The following is an 11,080-nucleotide window of genomic DNA, read 5'->3' as shown; positions in this document are numbered from 1 at the left end:
AAGTATTCACTGTGACTTTTGATGTGCTGTGCTTTATTGAGGACTGTTCATCCAAATAAATGAATGCCGCTGAAAAATATTATTTGAGGTAGAATCATGCAAAATCTAGTTATGGTAAAGGCACAATGTGTCCTCACTTACAACCCTGCTTCCCATGCTTCAAGAGGGACAAAACAAAGCATTGGATTGGCTTTGGCATTGACTTAACATGGAATTGAAGAGTAAATGTGTTTCCTATTTAGCGTAGAAACCCCCTTAGGGCATTGCAAAAAGAAACACAGTGTCGTGTCTTTGGCTATGCCGGATTAAGTGATATGACATGCTATTCTATAAAATAATTTATCCGTAATTAATATGACCTGATTGAGCTAATCATGTAAATGTAATTAACTAGAGAGTCGGGCATCACGAAATTATATTTATAGAGCTGTTATCTTCTGAATAAACTCTTAAAGACCTAGTAATATTTTACATCAATAGCAGTCAATATTAATCATCATCTTAATTCAGTCTCATCTGAAAGTTGTAAATTCTTGGTTATCTGCATGAACCCTGGCGAACAAGTTGAATCAGCAATACAAAATTGGGTTTAATTATTTATTTACTAAATACCTAACTAATCACACAGCATTACACATACACATATTTAAATCATAACTTGATTACAAATTACGTCATAAAGGAAAATGTCCCTAGCGGATGGAACAGATATGACAGCTGGTTACACAAAAGAAAAGGGGCTGGGTTTGAGTGAAAGAGCGGGAAGACTGAGGGACACAGGGAGAAGCTGTGCTATCATAAATAGAGTATCTTATGCATTCTAAATTACCACCCATTTGGAAAAGGAAAATGCAATAAATATTTACTCTGAGCTGCGCTTCGGTAGGTTGGGGGTAGATGGAAGGCCGTGTTGCCCAACCGAGTCATTCGTCCTTTGAAGAATGTCTCTGCTGGTAAATTGAATACGTTGTAGTAATGTCGTTGTGTGGTAGACGGAATACTCTGTCTGTTCCTTCCTAACCCTCGTTTTCAGCGGTTGTTGCTAACTCAACGTCTAGAAGGTATCACTTCTGTAGTGAATAAGAGTTCAAAGTTCATACCATTCGCAACCAAAGTTCACGCTGATGTTGGCTTCGTTCTGTAGTTATTATCTGAACCGTTCTGACATCGGACCGTCGTCCTCACGTCCTCGGAACAGGAGGTTATATTGTCGTCAAGGGCTTATATAGGAAGGGAGAGGAGGGCATGTTTAAAAAGTTTTATAGCCCATGTCCCTTCACAGGGGCAGGCCACTGATTGAGCAGAGCCCTATCTTATGAAAACCCAAATCTCACATTTTAGAAGCTAAAATCACATTTCATCACATCACAAATAATTTTATATTCAAACATTTAAATTGAACAACAATTCCATGTGAATCCGATAACTCTGATGTGTAGACTTTCCACTGTAGAGTTTGTCATCTTATCATTGATGAGAATGTCTCAGATGACAACCGAACTGACATCATATTCATTAAGTACCACCGCATATGTTCAATTGGTCGGATTACCAGAATATAGTTCATTTCCCCCAACTTATGATGTTCCCAGAATCTCTATGTTAACCAAAGGGTTTGCAAATGTAACAGTAGGGTAGAGAGAGGAAAAGGGGGGAAGAGGTATTTATGACTGTCATAAACCTACCCCCAGGCCAACGTCATGACAACAGTCTGGCAGTCCGTTACAAAGCATGTCACGCTTCTCCTGCTCTGCACTGTCTCCCATGTCCTGGATGTGATTTGGGGGAAGAATTGGTTTAGCTGGGAAAGCCAATTTTGGCCTGCAGCAGTAAGTGTCTCCCTCCCTGTCTGTTTCAGTGTGCAGCAGGGAGAGTGACTACCTGTCCCGTTTAATCAAGCTGAATCTGATTTAATTTATTGATATGGCCCACTCTCACCTCACTGCAACTCTGCAGGAAGAACTAACATTAGGTGTTACCACACACAACTACAATCCCTCACTGTGTCCACAAGACTTACAAACAGGAATGTTGTCTCACTCCAAGTCTCGTTCCAGTATTTCTGTTTTTCTCTGTTCGCTCTCTCTGGGTGACACTTAGTACATTGAGAACCCACACAGGATGTAGTACTTCTCTCTCTTTCTGTCCTTTGTCTCTGGTTCAACTCCCATTGTCCTCTCTTCTCTCAGTTTCTAGTGAAGGAGTCTGGCAAGCAGACAACCCTGACCGCTGCTCTGACCATGCCAGTGCCGGACACTCTGCTCCGTCATGGGGAGGAGATGCTCTCCAACCCCCATGTCGTGACCCTGGTGCTGGGAGCCCTGCAGTTTGTCCCCTTTGAACATCTGATCATGGAGGTCTACCACACTACCTTTGAGTCCATCCACGAGGCTCTGTTTGCAGTCATCCAGTGTCTCCCGCAGGTTAGTGGCCTAGGTTCGATACATGTCACTTCATGCATCTTTTTATGTTTTTACCCAATCCTTGGGCATAAGAATGGTTCTTTCTGGGGATGTTTTTAGTGGATGTCATTGTGATTATGAAACTTATATTTGATTCCTTTATTTTATCTCTTAATATTCCCTTTGTCCATGGAGTTCTTTGATGTATTTTGGAGGACGTCTTGTTCTGAATAACACTACAGCAGAGCACATTTTGCCTGCGGTTTGATACCACTACAGCAGAGCACATTTTGCCTGCGGTTTGATACCACTACAGCAGAGCACATTTTGCCTGCGGTTTGATACCACTACAGCAGAGCACATTTTGCCGGCGGTTTGATACCACTACAGCAGAGCACATTTTGCCTGCGGTTTAATACCACTACAGCAGAGGACATTTTGCCTGGGGTTCGAAAACACTACAGCAGAGCACATTTTGCCTGCGGTTTGATACCACTACAGCAGAGCACATTTTGCCTGGGGTTCGAAAACACTACAGCAGAGCACATTTTGCCTGAGGTTTGATACCACTACAGCAGAGCACATTTTGCCTGCGGTTTGATACCACTACTGCAGAGAACATTTTGCCTGGGGTTCGAAAACACTACAGCAGAGGACATTTTGCCTGAGGTTTGATACCACTACAGCAGAGTACATTTTGCCTGGGGTTTGATAATACTACAGCAGAGCACATTCTGCCTGGGGTTTGATAACACTACAGTAGAGCACATTTTGCCTGTGGTTTTATAACACTACAGCAGAGCTGGTTTGCCTGGGATTTGATAACACTACAGCAGAGCTGGTTTGCCTGGGATTTGATAACACTACAGCAGAGCACATTTTTCCAGGGGTTTGATAATACTGGAGCAGTGCACATTTTACCTGGGGTTTAATAACACTACAGCAGAGCACATTTTGTGGTTTGCATCACTTCTCTGAAGTACAACACAAGGAGCCCTGTTTTGTGCACTTCTAATCTCTGGTTGGGGATTACTTTCATATTCACAAGTAGGGTCTTCTGATTTTCCTTTTACCCAGACACCCTCAGGGTGTGAAGATCAATCATTGTCAGTGCTGTGTATTCCTTCTTTTCCCTCCTTCCCCTGAACCACAACTCAAGCCATGCTTCTCGGTAATCGAAAGCCCTAGCACTTTAAAATGTCCATGTACAGAGTGTCTGATTTGTGTTTAATTTGCTGTTCACGATAGAAAAAACAGTACTTCCGTTATTGTGTCATAAACAATGGAATACAAGGCTTAGACAGGTAGATGGAAACAGCGGTTGCATGCTAAGGTGCTAGCACAGACATTGTGCACTGCAGCAAAGGGAATATTAGAGTTGCTGTCTTGGCAAGCGAAATGGTTGGCATGCCTAGTGTTTTATCCTGCAGCCAGGAAATCAATTTTTATGTAATTTGGTGCAAACATCAGTGTCCACTGATCCACGGTGTGGACTGACCCGTAGAAAGATAATAGTTCTCGCTGAAGCAAAATTTGAATCATACCTTTTCACTACCAAAATCACATTAACTTTATTCAATTTACAATACTTTGACAATAGCAAGCAATTCTATGCTATATGGTTTTTCATTCTCAAGCCCTTGTAATCTCTCTGTAATGATGCGTCTCCTGAAGACTTCCCTTCTCCCTGCAATGATTCGTCTCCTGAAGGCTTCCCTTCTCTCTGTAATGATTCGTCTCCTGAAGGCTTCCCTTCTCCCTGCAATGATGCGTCTCCTGAAGGCTTCCCTTCTCCCTGCAATGATTCGTCTCCTGAAGGCTTCCCTTCTCCCTGCAATGATTCGTCTCCTGAAGGCTTTTGACACTGTGTAGGTGTTGCCTAGGGAGGCCTTATACTTGCATGGACAAATAACATCTGTCTACACACCTGTCACACAGGTTTACCTAAATGTTAATACAGAATCTTCCTGGCAGATGCTGCTCCAATTTCTCTAGCTTGATTCAGCCTATCACACAAGCATAAAACGGAGTGACTAGCTTACCCCTTCCCCATTTGCCATGACTATTATACTCAGCCAACCATGGATCTTGGCCAGCACCTAAGTTAGCCCATTTCCACTTGACATTGAACATATTTTGGGGGTGCTAACCAAAGAAAACATCCCACTGCCTCCCACTGTAGGCAATAAAACAGAATAACTTCAGAATCAATTTCTGAAAAGGGCTGTTGGTCTGTGCCAGATGGGTGCTTAAGTGGAGGCAGATGTGCTCTGGAGAAGGGCACGTCTTTGGCGTGAACACTGGTTCACGCCAAATGTGATTACCTCGCCAACTGATGACTCATAGGAACATGGTATCTCCTGAGCCTGAGAATTGAGGGCATTTTTTTCTCTCTCTCTCTCTCATTGGGAGACTGATAGCACGTGGCACCTTCCTCTCCTCGACCCATACCAAAACAATTACAGACCTCCAAGAACAAGGTCTAACAACCGTCTGACAAATATAGACCCACACAAATGCTTCAGTTTGATTATGTATTACATTTTTTTCCTTAAAATGTCAAATGATTTAAAAGCATTGTTATAGCTAAATGTAATAGAATCTAAATGTCTTTCAAATGCAAAGTTGTCGAAGTTGAACTTTTTGTAATGTGGCCCTTTTTTGTAATGTGCCCAGGTGAAAGCGATGCAGTCTTACCTCAACTGTTTGTACCGCCTGGAGGCCTTCTCATTCACGGGGGGAGACAGAAGGGTGAGGCTGAGAAAGGTAAGGCCATCGGTTCATTTAATCATTTATTCACTCACTCAGCCACTACTTCGTACGTTAATCCAAGTATTCACCCATTAACTCATAATCTCAATTGATAGGAATGACATTGGCATTTACAGGAATTGTGTGCATCCTATATATTATTCTGCAGTTTCTATTTTCCTGCTGGTTCCCATTAAAGAACAGCGACCAACCATCTTCATGTGTACTAAATGTCTTCATGTGGACTAAGTGTCTTCATGTGGACGAAATGTCTTCATGTGGACGAAATGTCTTCATGTGGACTAAATGTCTTCATGTGGACTAAGTGTCTTCATGTGGACGAAATGTCTTCATGTGGACGAAATGTCTTCATGTGGACGAAATGTCTTCATGTGGACGAAACGTCTTAATGTGGACTAAGTGTCTTCATGTGGACTAAGTGTCTTCATGTGGACTAAATATCTTCATGTGGACTAAATGTCTCCATGTGGACTAAATGTCTCCATGTGGACTAAATGTATTTTTCAGCCTAAAGAGCACTCTTAATCATCACTCCCCTTGACAAATATACTGTATGACAGACAGCCTGTTGTTTTAGAAATTGACATGATATTTAGCCTGGGTTCCTCCCAAGGGAGTCCTCTGTATAAATATGCTGTCTGTGTCAAACAACTCCAGCATGCATAGGGGATGTGATTTTCGTGAAAGAGGTAATCTTAATGGGAGATTTTAACATTAATTATGAAGACAAGTCATGTAGGAAAACCCTCAAACAGATCACTAATACCTTTGACTTTATACAGGGCCAACCAGGGTGACTTGTTGTTCTAAAACACAGATTGATCTGGTGTTCAGCAATAAACCAGAGAGAGTGACTAAATCATTCAATATGGTTAAACCGTGGATTGATGGCAGCATTCGTGTGAAACTGAAAGCGCGAACCACTGCTTTTAATCAGGGCAAGGTGTCTGGTAACATGACCGAATACAAACAGTGCAGCTATTCCCTCCGCAAGGCTATCAAACAAGCTAAGCGCCAGTACAGAGACAAAGTAGAATCTCAATTCAACAGCTCAGACACAAGAGGCATGTGGCAGGGTCTACAGTCAATCACGGACTACAGGAAGAAATCCAGCCCAGTCACGGACCAGGATGTCTTGCTCCCAGGCAGACTAAATAACTTTTTTGCCCGCTTTGAGGACAATACTGTGCCACTGACACGGCCTGCAACGAAAACATGCGGTCTCTCCTTCACTGCAGCCGAGGTGAGTAAGACATTTAAACGTGTTAACCCTCGCAAGGCTGCAGGCCCAGACGGCATCCCCAGCCGCGCCCTCAGAGCATGCGCAGACCAGCTGGCCGGTGTGTTTACGGACATATTCAATCAATCCCTATACCAGTCTGCTGTTCCCACATGCTTCAAGAGGGCCACCATTGTTCCTGTTCCCAAGAAAGCTAAGGTAACTGAGCTAAACGACTACCGCCCCGTAGCACTCACATCCGTCATCATGAAGTGGTTTGAGAGACTAGTCAAGGACCATATCACCTCCACCCTACCTGACACCCTAGACCCACTCCAATTTGCTTACCGCCCAAATAGGTCCACAGACGATGCAATCTCAACCACACTGCACACTGCCCTAACCCATCTGGACAAGAGGAATACCTATGTGAGAATGCTGTTCATCGACTACAGCTCGGCATTCAACACCATAGTACCCTCCAAGCTCGTCATCAAGCTCGAGACCCTGGATCTCGACCCCGCCCTGTGCAACTGGGTACTGGACTTCCTGACGGGCCGCCCCCAGTTGGTGAGGGTAGGCAACAACATCTCCTCCCCGCTGATCCTCAACACTGGGGCCCCACAAGGGTGCGTTCTGAGCCCCCTCCTGTACTCCCTGTTTACCCACGACTGCGTGGCCACGCACGCCTCCAACTCAATCATCAAGTTTGCGGACGACACAACAGTGGTAGGCTTGATTACCAACAACGACGAAACGGCCTACAGGGAGGAGGTGAGGGCCCTCGGAGTGTGGTGTCAGGAAAATAACCTCACACTCAACGTCAACAAAACTAAGGAGATGATTGTGGACTTCAGGAAACAGCAGAGGGAACACCCCCCTATCCACATCGATGGAACAGTAGTGGAGAGGGTAGCAAGTTTTAAGTTCCTTGGCATACACATCACAGACAAACTGAATTGGTCCACTCACACAGACAGCATCGTGAAGAAGGCGCAGCAGCACCTCTTCAACCTCAGGAGGCTGAAGAAATTCGGCTTGTCACCAAAAGCACTCACAAACTTCTACAGATGCACAATCGAGAGCATCCTGGCGGGCTGTATCACCGCCTGGTATGGCAACTGCACCGCCCTCAACCGTAAGGCTCTCCAGAGGGTAGTGAGGTCTGCACAACGCATCACCGGGGGCAAACTACCTGCCCTCCAGGACACCTACACCACCCGATGCTACAGGAAGGCCATAAAGATCATCAAGGACATCAACCACCCGAGCCACTGCCTGTTCACCCCGCTGTCATCCAGAAGGCGAGGTCAGTACAGGTGCATCAAAGCTGGGACCGAGAGACTGAAAAACAGCTTCTATCTCAAGGCCATCAGACTGTTAAACAGCCACCACTAACATTGAGTGGCTGCTGCCAACACACTGTCAATGACACTGACTCAACTCCAGCCACTTTAATAATGGGAATTGATGGGAAATGATGTAAATATATCACTAGCCACTTTAAACAATGCTACCTTATATAATGTTACTTACCCTACATTATTCATCTCATATGCATACGTATATACTGTACTCTATATCATCGACTGCATCCTTATGTAATACATGTATCACTAGCCACTTTAACTATGCCACTTTGTTTACATACTCATCTCATATGTTATACTGTACTCGATATCATCTACTGTATCTTGCCTATGCTGCTCTGTACCATCACTCATTCATATATCCTTATGTACATATTCTTTATCCCCTTACACTGTGTATAAGACAGTAGTTTTTTTGGAATTGTTAGTTAGATTACTTGTTCGTTATTACTGCATTGTCGGAACTAGAAGCACAAGCATTTCGCTACACTCGCATTAACATCTGCTAACCATGTGTATGTGACAAATAAAATTTGATTTGATTTGATTTGAGCTATCTGATCATAATTTGACACTTATAACCAGAAAGCTTTCTAAGAGCAGGCTTAACCTCTCCTGTTAGAAAGCCGGATCAACTAAGAATACCTAAGAGTGTGTAACGATTCTCGTCCTTGTCTGATGAGGAATATGAAGGATCGGACTAAAATGCAGCATGTTAACTTTATTAATCTGAACACAAAATAACAAAGGTAAAACAACGAAAAAACGAAACAGTCCTATCAGGTGGCAAAACAGGAAACAACTACCCACAAACACAGGTGGGAACAGGCTACCTAAGTATGGTTCTCAATCAGAGACAACGATAGACAGCTGCCTCTGATTGGGAACCATACCAGGCCAAACACAGAAATACAAAACATAGAACAAAACATAGAATGCTCACCCCAACTCACACCCTGACCAAACCAAAAATAGAGACATAAAAAAGGAACTAAGGTCAGAACATGACAGTACCCCCCCCCAAAGGTGCAAAACCTGAACCTATAGGGGAGGGTCTGGGTGGGCATTTCACCACGGTGGCAGCTCTGGTGCAGGACGTAGACCCCACCCCACCTTAGTCTTGGCACACTTATGTGGCGCCTCTGGAGTGGCGACCCTCGCCACCGACCCTTGCAGCGGGCCCCGAATAGGTGGGAGACTCTGGCGGTGCCGGACAGGTGGGAGACTCTGGCGGCGCCGGACAGGCGGGAGACTCTGGCGGCGCCGGACAGGCGGGAGACTCTGGCGGCGCCGGACAGGCGGGAGACTCTGGCGGCGCCGGACAGGCGGGAGACTCTGGCGGGAGGAGAAGGAGAGACAGCCTGGTGCGTGGAGCTGGCACAGGACCCACCAGGCTGGGGAGACCTACAGGAGGCCTGGTGCGTGGCGGCACCGAATGGACCGGGCTGTGGGGGAGCACTGGAGCCCTGGTGCGCAGCCTTGGCACCACCCCTCCAGGCTGGATGCCCACCTTAGCCCGGACCCTCCAGAGTGCAGGCACAGGTTGAACCGGGCTGCGGGGGAGCACTGGAGATCTGGTGCATACCACTCGCACCTCTCCCTTAGGCTCAATACCCACATTCGCCCGGCACGGGCAGAGCGCAGGCATAGGGCACACTGCACCCTCCCAGCGCCCCGGAGACACAGCACGCAGAGCCTGCGCAGGATACCCTGGGCCGAAACGGAGTACCGGAGACCAAACACCCTGAGCCGGCACAATACGCCTTGGCTGGATGCCCACTCTCGCATGGCACTTGCGGGGGGGCTGGCCTATAGCGCTCCAGGCTATGAGCGCGTACTGGCGACACCGTGCGCTTGATCCGCATAACACGGTGCCTGACCAGTACTACGCTTCTTCCGGTAAGCACAGGGAGTTGGCTCAGGTCTATCGCCTGACTCCGCCAATCTCACCGTGTTTCCCCCAAAAAATATTTTTGGGGGGCTGCCTCTCGTGCCTGTTGCGCTGCCTTACCTCATATCATCGCCGCTCAGCTTAAGCTGCCTCCAGTTCTTCTTTGGGGCGGTGATATTCCCCAGCCTGTGCCCAGGGTCCCTTGCCGTCCAATATCTCCTCCCATGTCCATCTCTCCAGATCGCGCTGCTCCTACTTACCATGCTGCTTGGTCCTTTTTTGGTGGTTAGTTCTGTAACGATTCTTGTTTTCGTCTGATGAGGAATATTAAGGATCGGACCAAAATGCAGCGTACTACGTGTCCATGTAAACTTTATTAATCTGAACACAAAATAACATAGGTGAAACAACGAACAAACGAAACAGTCCTATCAGGTCACAAAACAGGAAACAACTACCCACAAACACAGGTGGGAACAGGCGACCTAAGTATGGTTCTCAATCAGAGACAACGATAGACAGCTGCCTCTGATTGGGAACCTTACCAGGCCAAACACAGAAATGCAAAACATAGAACAAAACATAGAATGCCCACCCCAACTCAGGCCCTGACCAAACCAAAAATAGAGACATAAAAAAAGGAACTAAAGTCAGAACGTGACAGAGTGAATTAAATAATTTTGAAAACGCAATTAAGGGAATTAACTGGAATGATCTCTTGTCCTCTACAGATGTGGAAGCTGATTATCAGGTTTTTATATCCACAATCCAGACTACAATAAATGGCTTCCTAAAGAAAAGAAAATCCAAACCTGGCAAAATTAATTATCTTCCTTGACTACATGGAGAAATCTGGAAACTAACAATGAAAGATCATGCTCTAAAAAGAGCCCTGAAGTCCAAATTAGAGCATGACAGATGTAGGTTTACCATGTTGAGAAATAAGGTGATGAAAGAAATCAGACAGGCCAAGGCAAACTTTTTGATCAACATAATTGGTGAAGCAAAGGAAAATTCTAAATTGATCTGAGAGAATCTAAAAAAAGTGAACAGGGAAGACCATAGTAACACTGCACCCCCCCACTGGGTTCAGCAATAGTGAAGGACACTCACTATTGAGCCAGAGGTGAAAAAGGTGATTATCTCACTAAAGAACTCTAAAGTCAAATATGTGTTTGGGCTGGACTCTACCTTTCTTACAAACTACAATGAGTCACTCATTGGCCCCGTTACTAAGGTCACCAACATATCTATTGGTCAGGGGGTGTTTCCAAAGGTCTTGAAGTCAGCCATAAAAACGGCCATCATTAAATCATGCAACCCTGCTGATGTAAGAACTACAGGCCCATTAGTATATCACCTGTGGTGTCCAAGGTGCTGACAAGTGTGTAGCAGAGCAACTGATTGCCCACCTCAACAACAGCCG

General features: G+C 45.5%; 1 pseudogene; it reads left to right on the top strand.

Moving 5' to 3' along the window:
- Positions 1-11,080, top strand: part of LOC116376354 (unhealthy ribosome biogenesis protein 2 homolog) — a 43,529-nt pseudogene that overhangs the window by 13,353 nt on the left and 19,096 nt on the right.

This window comes from Oncorhynchus kisutch, linkage group LG11, assembly GCF_002021735.2.
Source record: "Oncorhynchus kisutch isolate 150728-3 linkage group LG11, Okis_V2, whole genome shotgun sequence".
Taxonomy (NCBI): domain Eukaryota; kingdom Metazoa; phylum Chordata; class Actinopteri; order Salmoniformes; family Salmonidae; genus Oncorhynchus; species Oncorhynchus kisutch.
This window is presented reverse-complemented; position numbering and strand designations above follow the sequence as displayed.